The following is an 8,939-nucleotide window of genomic DNA, read 5'->3' as shown; positions in this document are numbered from 1 at the left end:
CACACACACACACACACACACACACACACACACACACACATGTACTGACACCTCTGCGATCTAGACTGTTGCGTGGTCAAAAGGGGCAAAAATCAAGTTACTGGTGATGATCACTGCAGGCTGGAATGGTCGGGAACTCAGGTTGATGGAGACTCTCTCCCAGTAGTGGCCTTTTCGGTTGCGTTAATTACTTTTCAAGTGGTCAAGTTAAGAGTGGTAGCATGCCAAAATGACGGGGTCATTTTCCAACTCAGCCAACCCAAGCCTGACCTTCGCAATGTCCCAATGTGATCCTGGGTTACACATTAACAAGCTACTAGATCAACTCTACCACTAGTTCTCAAGGGTTACACCAACAGTAAAGTTCGAGTAGGAGGAAATATGTATTAACAACCCCCCCAAAAAAGGATAGGAATCTTCCCATCTACAAGCCTTGCAGCATAATCCTGAATCAGTTGGCACGTTACTCAACATCATATGCCCCTAATTTCAAAATCCAAAAAAAAAATTAGCTCCTTTGTCCCAAGTTCAGTCCAATGTGGCTCTCCATAGTAGTCCTTCTGAGCCCATAGTTCACCAGTCCAGTCTTCTAGTATTCTTGTCTTCCACATTGGGACCTGGACCTCCACACTGGGACTCTGACTCACTGGGACTGACCTCCACACTTCAACCCGCTCAGTATCCAGCGCAAGAAATACAAGAGAGGTGAGCGGGAACTCTGGACTCAGCCAATGGCGTCACCTCGCATGATCAAATACTTCATAATTCCTTGGGGAAGGGAAGAGGATGACGACAGTACCAACCATCTGCCACGTTTCACGGCCGGTGAGCGAGTGAAACACGCCGATCTTGTATTGTGGAAAGGGGAGGGAAGGATGACGGCTTATGCAATTTAAAATTTTCATTACCATAGACTCTTGGTAGACTCATTGTGATGTCTTTCGCCTTACGATCGATTACCCGAAAAAAATGATATTTCGTAGTTACAATGATCACTCTACAACGATCTCTTTCTACACCCTTACATCGACAAACAATAAAAATCATCGTGCCTTACATCCCTTTGCGCATGCCTACACTGTGCTGGATTATGTGACCATAGGCACATGTTCCTTCCCACTCGAGATTTTATATTATAAAGAGACTTAATACTAATAAAGTACAGTAGGAAAAAAAAATGACTTACCAACTAGGTAACTTAATCCACGTTCTGATCACGTCCGCATAGGAACAGCCATACCTCGGTCATGCTCTCTCACTTAACCGAACTTTTTGTCATATAAAATGAACTACTGTAGATACACCTTATTATCCTTCCAGGCACTGCACACACACACACACACACACGAACACGCTCGCGTGCGCAATCAGCATATGCAAGTAAAAACAACTTATACCTCGCACATGTTCCTTTCATAGTGCTTTAAATCGATTTCGTAGTTGAGCATGTCAACTGATGCCCTTGGTACATTCCCTTGGAAAGTTGGGATTCCAAGGGGTTTCTTTTGTCTCATGAGTAATTATATGACTAAAAACAAAATTTATTGAATGTATCTACTACCTGCTGGAAGAATCTCTTCTCCATCTCACATAGTAGAAAAATTATTAGCCTCTGAAAACCATCACAGTCGTGCCGTGTTGTGTCGGGCAGCTCATGTATCAGCTGAATGTAAACATAATTGCACTCACTCGCTTGTCACAAAGTAGGATTGTTTTACTTTATTTCAAACATTAAATACATAAGCAGTGGCGTACCTGAGAGGGGGCAGGCGGAGGGGCTGTTTGAATCTGCTCCCCGGGCCCCCAGTTGAAGGGGGGCCCCCACAAGCCTTAAAAATTTATAAGCTTTTTTATTGATATTTATATACATATACATTTATCATCCCGACAATCCCAGCTGAGATATTAGATAAGTTTTGAGAATGAGATAACTGGCAACTTGTAGCCAAGCAGTAGGCCTAAACCTTCCGATACATTCGAGACACGTCTCACGGTCTCAGTCTTCAGCTGACATTGAAACTGGTGGATGCAATGCCGCCCGCTCTTGAAAACTGGCTTTTTATAACAAACAACAGTACTGTCTACCACTAATTGTGAGCATAAATTATCGGAAATATTTTCTGTTGTAATAGTGTATATAAATATATATTTATTTTTCGTTTTTGTAATTTTGTAGAGTTGAGAGGATTACGGAACAATATTTAGAAGTTGCCATAACTGGTTTTTAATGACCAAAATACATTTTCCTGGTGTGTTTTACAATATTAATAATGCTTTAATGACTCTGATAATTGTTTTTGGTGCTGATGAGTTACGTTTACCATAGATTAGGTTAGGCTGGGTAGGGTGAGGTTAGGTGGGTTGCTACATTGTAACATCAGCATCAAAAATAACTTCCAGTTACATTAATAACACTGTAAAACACACCAGAAAAATATACTTTGGTAATTAAAAACCAGTTATGGCAAGGATAACGAATTTTAAACTGCTAAACCATAAAGCCTGCCCACAGTTCTTTTACAGTATACCTATGGCAGGCACTAGCTTTTGGAGGGCCCCCTATATTTAAATGTTGGAGGGGGGTCCCACAAAGAACCTAGCCCTCCAGGCCCCCAGATCTCTAGGTATGCCCCTGTACATAGGAGTATCAACTGCTTTAATAGTTAGCAACAGGCACACTAAATGTATTAAAGGACACACAAAACTAGGAAACCAGACAAATTGCTTCATTATATCATTATATAGTAAGCAGAAATGGAAGTAAAATAATCAGATTTTTCCATTATAGCAAATATAATTAAAAATCAAATATTCATACAGTAGTTTAGTAGAATTCAGTCTATGTTCCCTTTAAACTTACTATGAAAAATAGCAATAAAAGCAACTTACAAACTCTGTAGTAAATAACACTTAGAAATACCACTGCATGCCACAAATATTAATAGCACTCTAGTATATAAAATTTATGAATACCATGTCGTCGCTGCAGTACTGTTGCCAGTGTTCCAGTAGGCAGAATAAATCGGGTGTGCATGTACTACAGACTTGCTGCCCTGTACTGTACATATGGTAGGGTGGGGTCTCTCTCTCTAGGAATATGTTGGGAAATCACAGCCCACCAAAAGTGGCACTTGACTGCTTCCAACATGGTAGGCAGCAGGATGGTGACATGGAAATTAATGAAGCAGCTGCTGACAACATTTATGATCATATTGACATACCTGATAGTGACAGACTCCGTGGTGAGGTGAAGGGGAAAGATCGAGGAAAAGAAGTGAGGGATTTGGGAGCAAGGCTCACACTTTACTGTTACCATATTTCACCAGACAGCTGCTTAGATTTCCCTAGAGTTGGTCAAAATTCCCCAAATAATTTTCATCAGATTTTTCGTTGCATAATGCCAGAAAAGAATGTTGAAAATGCCACTTTTCATTAGTGTTGCTAGTCGTTTGTATAATCACTTGCAAACTCGAAAACGCCTACAAGTACACAAACACAAAGGGTTACTTCACTTCTACACACTGTGTCTAGGCCAAATACTCAGGGATTATGGCTGTCGAGTGGCGTTCAGTTTCAGCAGCCTCCTGAAAATTTCTAATATTCGTTCCCCCGATTGCTAAAAATTATATTAGGCTGATTCTCTTTTCCATGCCCACTATCATGAAAGAATATATCCTAAACTGACCTGATGAATAAAACGACTGTTCCACACGGTTCGTAGCTTGACTGTTACCTTACTAATAATAGTAAAAAACACATGGGGCCCAAACTCCTTACTCTATTGTCTGAAAGTTAGCAGAGGTCCCAACTTTTAAGCTTAATCCATATCAGTCTTCACTGCGTATATGACACACAGACATGTCATTATTCATATTCTTGTCACAATTTGCATCTTCATCATTCATGACTGCAAACATAACTGAGACATCAGCACTACATTATTACTTAGATCTTAGAATATCATGAGAAAATGAAAAGACGCTAAGCTCATTACCACGTGACAAAAACACAAGTTATACAACACTGACGATGAGGCTGAGCTGCTCAGCTGAGGGCACTCAGTGCAAGTGAGCCGATGGGCTAATCACCATTGACAACAGATCCATCGTGACTCTTGTATTTTCACTGGCTGAGTTTTCAAATCGGGGAGTGGGGTTCTGTCAGCCAGTGAGTACCTGCTACGTGGGCACTGGACATTTGACTGGTTAGGTGAGATATTTGAGTAGTTAATGTTTGAGTGTATATTTTATACTGGCGCCGGTGTGGTTTAAATGTATATGGACATATTTCCTAAATAATCCCTGTTTATTTAAAGAAATCCCTAAAATTCCCTAAATTTTTCGAAATCCCCAGATTATTCCATAAGTTTCTCAAAAGTTCCAAATCTGGGGATAATTCCCTAAAAATGGGAGGGCTGTTTGGGAGCGTGAGGTAGGTTAAGTCACCATGAAGAAATGAACAGCAATGAAGTTAGGGATGAAGAACATCACAGGGAAAGGTATGACGGAAATGACGCACAAGATAAAGACCACCATAGAGGACCACATGGGCAGTCTTTCTGGTATCATGCAACCTAGAACGATCATCGCACAGACAGGGAAGCAGAACAGCCACACGGGCCTGGGTGGGAAAGTCATCCTACATTCTGGACGGCCAAATCCAGAGAATATGAGAACGTTGGGTGAACTCAGCATACAGTGAAATTGTTGGTTGGTTATTGAGTAACCTTTTAGGACTATCCAAATGCAGTGCAAAAACTGAAATGATCAAGAGATTTTCTGGCCAAATAGTAAATTACAATAATGGCTTGCCTATTCCCTCATTCCCTCTTAAGGTCCTCGCACTAATACCACTCCTCTATCTTAACAAGACCCGCCCAAGAGCAAACATCACGGAATGTATTACGGCTATTCGAAAGCCGAATGAAATATGGAAAAGAGGTGAAAGTGACAACGTATTTGAGGTAGTAGGTGCCTTGCAGATGAGAATAAGCTACCCATGGAAAAGAAAACAGAGCACTGGTGATGTAAAAAGAGTTTTTAGCAGCAAGATGAAACAGGGGAAAGTCGCTATGGTAACGAGATCCCTGTCAACTAAAACTTCAAATTGAGTACTTGACCTGATAGAAAAAGACATTGCTACAACTGAAGGGAAAACACCCGTTTCCAAGATGAGCAAGTGCCCAGTCAACACGTGACGGGAGGTACACTCCACTCAGTCTTGTGATAGGTAACTGGTGATATGGTGTGGAGGAAGGCAATGCACAGATAATGAGGGGCAGGATCATCAGGTGTGGATGCAAAATCTTGGAGAGTAATCCTCATCATCAACAATTTTGGAAAAAGGAGCAACAGACCTGTGTGACTCCATTACCTCTCTGGCAAGGAAGCTGACTTCAATCAGAGAAACAACACTGAATCACTGACGACTTGCAAACCTAGCCCCTTTGATAAGAATCCAGGATATAGGCCCAACATGTCGAAGGCCACCACATGTCAGAATTATGTGGCCTTTTATCTATTTTGTTATAGAGAGAGAAGATGTATGATCTTGTCTGGTTGATTGAAGAGACCCAGGCAGAGAGATATTAAATATTGGCGCTGCAGGGGAACGGCACGGTAGGTTGTCTGTCCCGTTATCTTTTTGTTATTGTAAGCGAGGTGAGGTGATGAAATAGGCAGATTGGGGTCGATCTGAGACAGTTGCTCGACAGAAAAGTTGAAGAGCTTGATGTGACCCGTGTTTGGTTAGTAGCACTTTGTGCATGCTAACGCCCTTCCACTTCTAGCTCCTACTCTCCTTGTCATTCCTTCTTCTTTGTCTGTATCTGGTGTCGATCTCTCTGGTTCTCTAACTCTCCACCATGTGATTTCGGACTTACAGTATATCCCCCTCTGACTTCCTGCTAAAGTGTGTGTGTGTGGGGGGGGGGGTCGCAAACTTCCAACACGTGAACAGCTTCCATCAGGTCACCTTGCGTTTGGAATACTTAAGTGTCTGGCTCTGGGGAAATGTATCTAGCCTCTTCCTGAAAAACTCAGACATAACTACCTGTCTAACATATTGTTACCTATAGCTATAAAGATGCATAGGTATATAATACATACTGTGTCATAACTTATTAATGCCTACATATCGCTTGGTCATGCCAAACTGTCGTACCCACGACGTCTGTGTATATTACAATTTTACATAGCATGTAGTAACATGGTACATTGATATGAATATACTGAACAAACATACATGGTATTCATTATAATATTGTTGTGGCATAACAACGTTGTAGAAACACAGTATATAATAGTGATAAATTTCAGTAGCATAATTATGTATGTGCAAAGTACATATGCATTTATTTATACAATGGTAATATGACAGTAATACAATGGCAAGTCTACAGTAGTCAGTTGTATCAAGAATCAATTAAATGGAATGTACTTGCTATTTATATAGATATATATGAGATATATTAATACTGTTATATTAAACAAATTCATGTGTCTGAGTTTAAGCATATATGCACTATATGTGACCCCATTAGTTCTTTCTTCTCCTGTTTTTGTATATAAAATATATTTACATTATTTACATAATATACAAATGTACAGCTTTCTTTCTGGTGGTTTTACTTGAATGTTTACTGCTCTTCCCCCGGTGAATAATGATTCTAAGTTTCTAATCCTAACTTACATTCTGTGCATAGCTAAGAGTAATATAGCAATTATGATGGAGAAGATTATAAAGACAACTGGAGCTGGGCTATACACATAATTAATGGACTGAACATACTCATACTATAGTCTTACCAAGACTTCATTGTTTAATTGATCAGTTGCATGGTTAAACTTAGGTGAAGTCACCGTAATCTGTGCACTCTTGTTTAAATCCATCTTAGGTTTTGGTTGGAAGTGCTTATGAGTGTGACTGAGGATGGCATTGTGGTGTCTCGTAGCTAAGGTGGACAAAGATGGTTTAAGTACGGCACAATAGTCAGGTGCTAAATATAGACTCGAAGCTGAAGTATGACATGATGGTGTATCTGGGTAAATTTTGAAGACTGATGTGTTATGAGTGAAGGAGAAGAACTGTAAATGACCAATGCATTGATGATAGGTGAGGTTATATGGAGCAAAAATGAAGTTGCAATGCTGATGAATGTCATGGTTTCTTATGACAGCCATTTTACAAGAGACTGTTCCAGCTGGCTGAAATGTGAAGATGTACACAGGAAAAAGGTGAAAAGCAATTGTAATGATATGCGACTTTTACATTCAGTTGTTGATTCACTAGTGAAGGTGACAGTGTCCCGTTTCTTACAGACCATGATGAATACTGTGTTAGTGTTGATGGTGACCAATGTGTCATCTTTTTTAGAAAGGATGGGGTATAATTGATAGACTGTGAACATATCATCTGTTATGAATGGCGCACAAACTGCAATTGATGTCGGTGTGACAGTTGCTTCTAAGTATGGGTAATATAGCATGAGATTCTTTCCCTTAAACAACGGCTATTTTGTTTACTTATGCCTTGACTGATTATTTGACATAAATCGTGAACTGGCAGGAACCTAATGGTGATCTCGCCATTGCCAGCATTGGCAATACCTTTCATGAAAGCTTGATAACGACCCCTGGTATTATTATGTCAGTATGTTCCATGATCACTGAGAAGCGTTGGAAAAGTGTCACATTCCCTTTCAGTTAATTTATTTTCTCAACACTTTCTTGAGATGTTTTTTTTGCCTTTCTGAGATTTTTCTCAATCTTCTCATTGCAGTGCTCTGTATATCAGCTAGCGTCTGTTGATATGTCAAGATTTGAGCAATCCTATTAAATTCTCGATAGGGTGGTCTTAGGTACTTGGACGGCGATAGGGAAATCGATTGTGGATCACTGAGCACAGCCAGAATAATGTTGTGAGACGTAGTGTCAACGAGGTGAGTTACAGCACTTTTGGGTTACTGAGTTTTTATTACACGGTTATACCACTAGTGAGTTACAGCGTAACGGAGCGTGACCCTAGTGTCAGACCCTCTCTCTAGCCTCTCTCTCCCTTTTTTCTCTGATCTTCGTGTTATCTGGCCTACTCTCCAACTCCTTTTCACTCTATCTGACCCTTGTGTTAAAGGGCCTTCTCTCCAACTCCTGATCTGAAGGGAAGCTCTCCGACATTACATACAGCTTGGAGAGGATGTGTGTGTCTGGTAGATTTCCTTTCACGTGGACTAACCAACTAGGGCTGGGTACTCCACGTGTTTGAATACGTCATGAAATTCTTGGTCGTCTGGACTAAGAGGATGTTTGAGATACATCATACGGTTAAGGATTCTTGATGATCTGGGACAACAAGATTGTGGGTATACATTATGTGATTTGACACTCCTATTGAGAAGCCGTGTATGTCTCCAACGGACACTGCATCCTGTACATTGTGTTTATGAGATATACACTAATGCCTATATAATGCCTACATATCGCTCGGTCACGCGAAACGGGCATACCATCGACAGTAAATATCGTCCTAACATATTAATGCATACTATATACACATTACAATTAACTTGTAACTTAAGTGAAATACATCATACTGTAAAAGTAACCTAATTGTATGAAGATTGTATAACTGTAGTTAAATCGTGTTATCTATTGTAGTTACATGATTTTAATGCAACTGTTACGCAAGTGTTATATAACATTGTGTTACTGCACCTGTTACATAATTGTGTTAGCCATAAAATTTTAAAGTTACATAAAAGTTACATCTTGTTAATGCAACTGTTACATAATTGTGTTGGCCTTAAAACTGTAGTTACGTATTGTTAATGCAACTGTTACATAATTGTGTTGGCCATACAATTGTAGTTACATCGTGTTAATGCTATTGTAGTTACATCATTTTAATGCAACTGTTACTCAAGTGTGACTGTAACATAAATT

Source organism: Coenobita brevimanus, chromosome 14 (assembly GCF_032717465.1).
Source record: "Coenobita brevimanus isolate Jiangsu-jjx chromosome 14, ASM3271746v2, whole genome shotgun sequence".
NCBI lineage: Eukaryota > Metazoa > Arthropoda > Malacostraca > Decapoda > Coenobitidae > Coenobita > Coenobita brevimanus.
The sequence above is the reverse complement of the archived record's forward strand: the minus strand, read 5'-3'. Positions refer to the sequence as shown.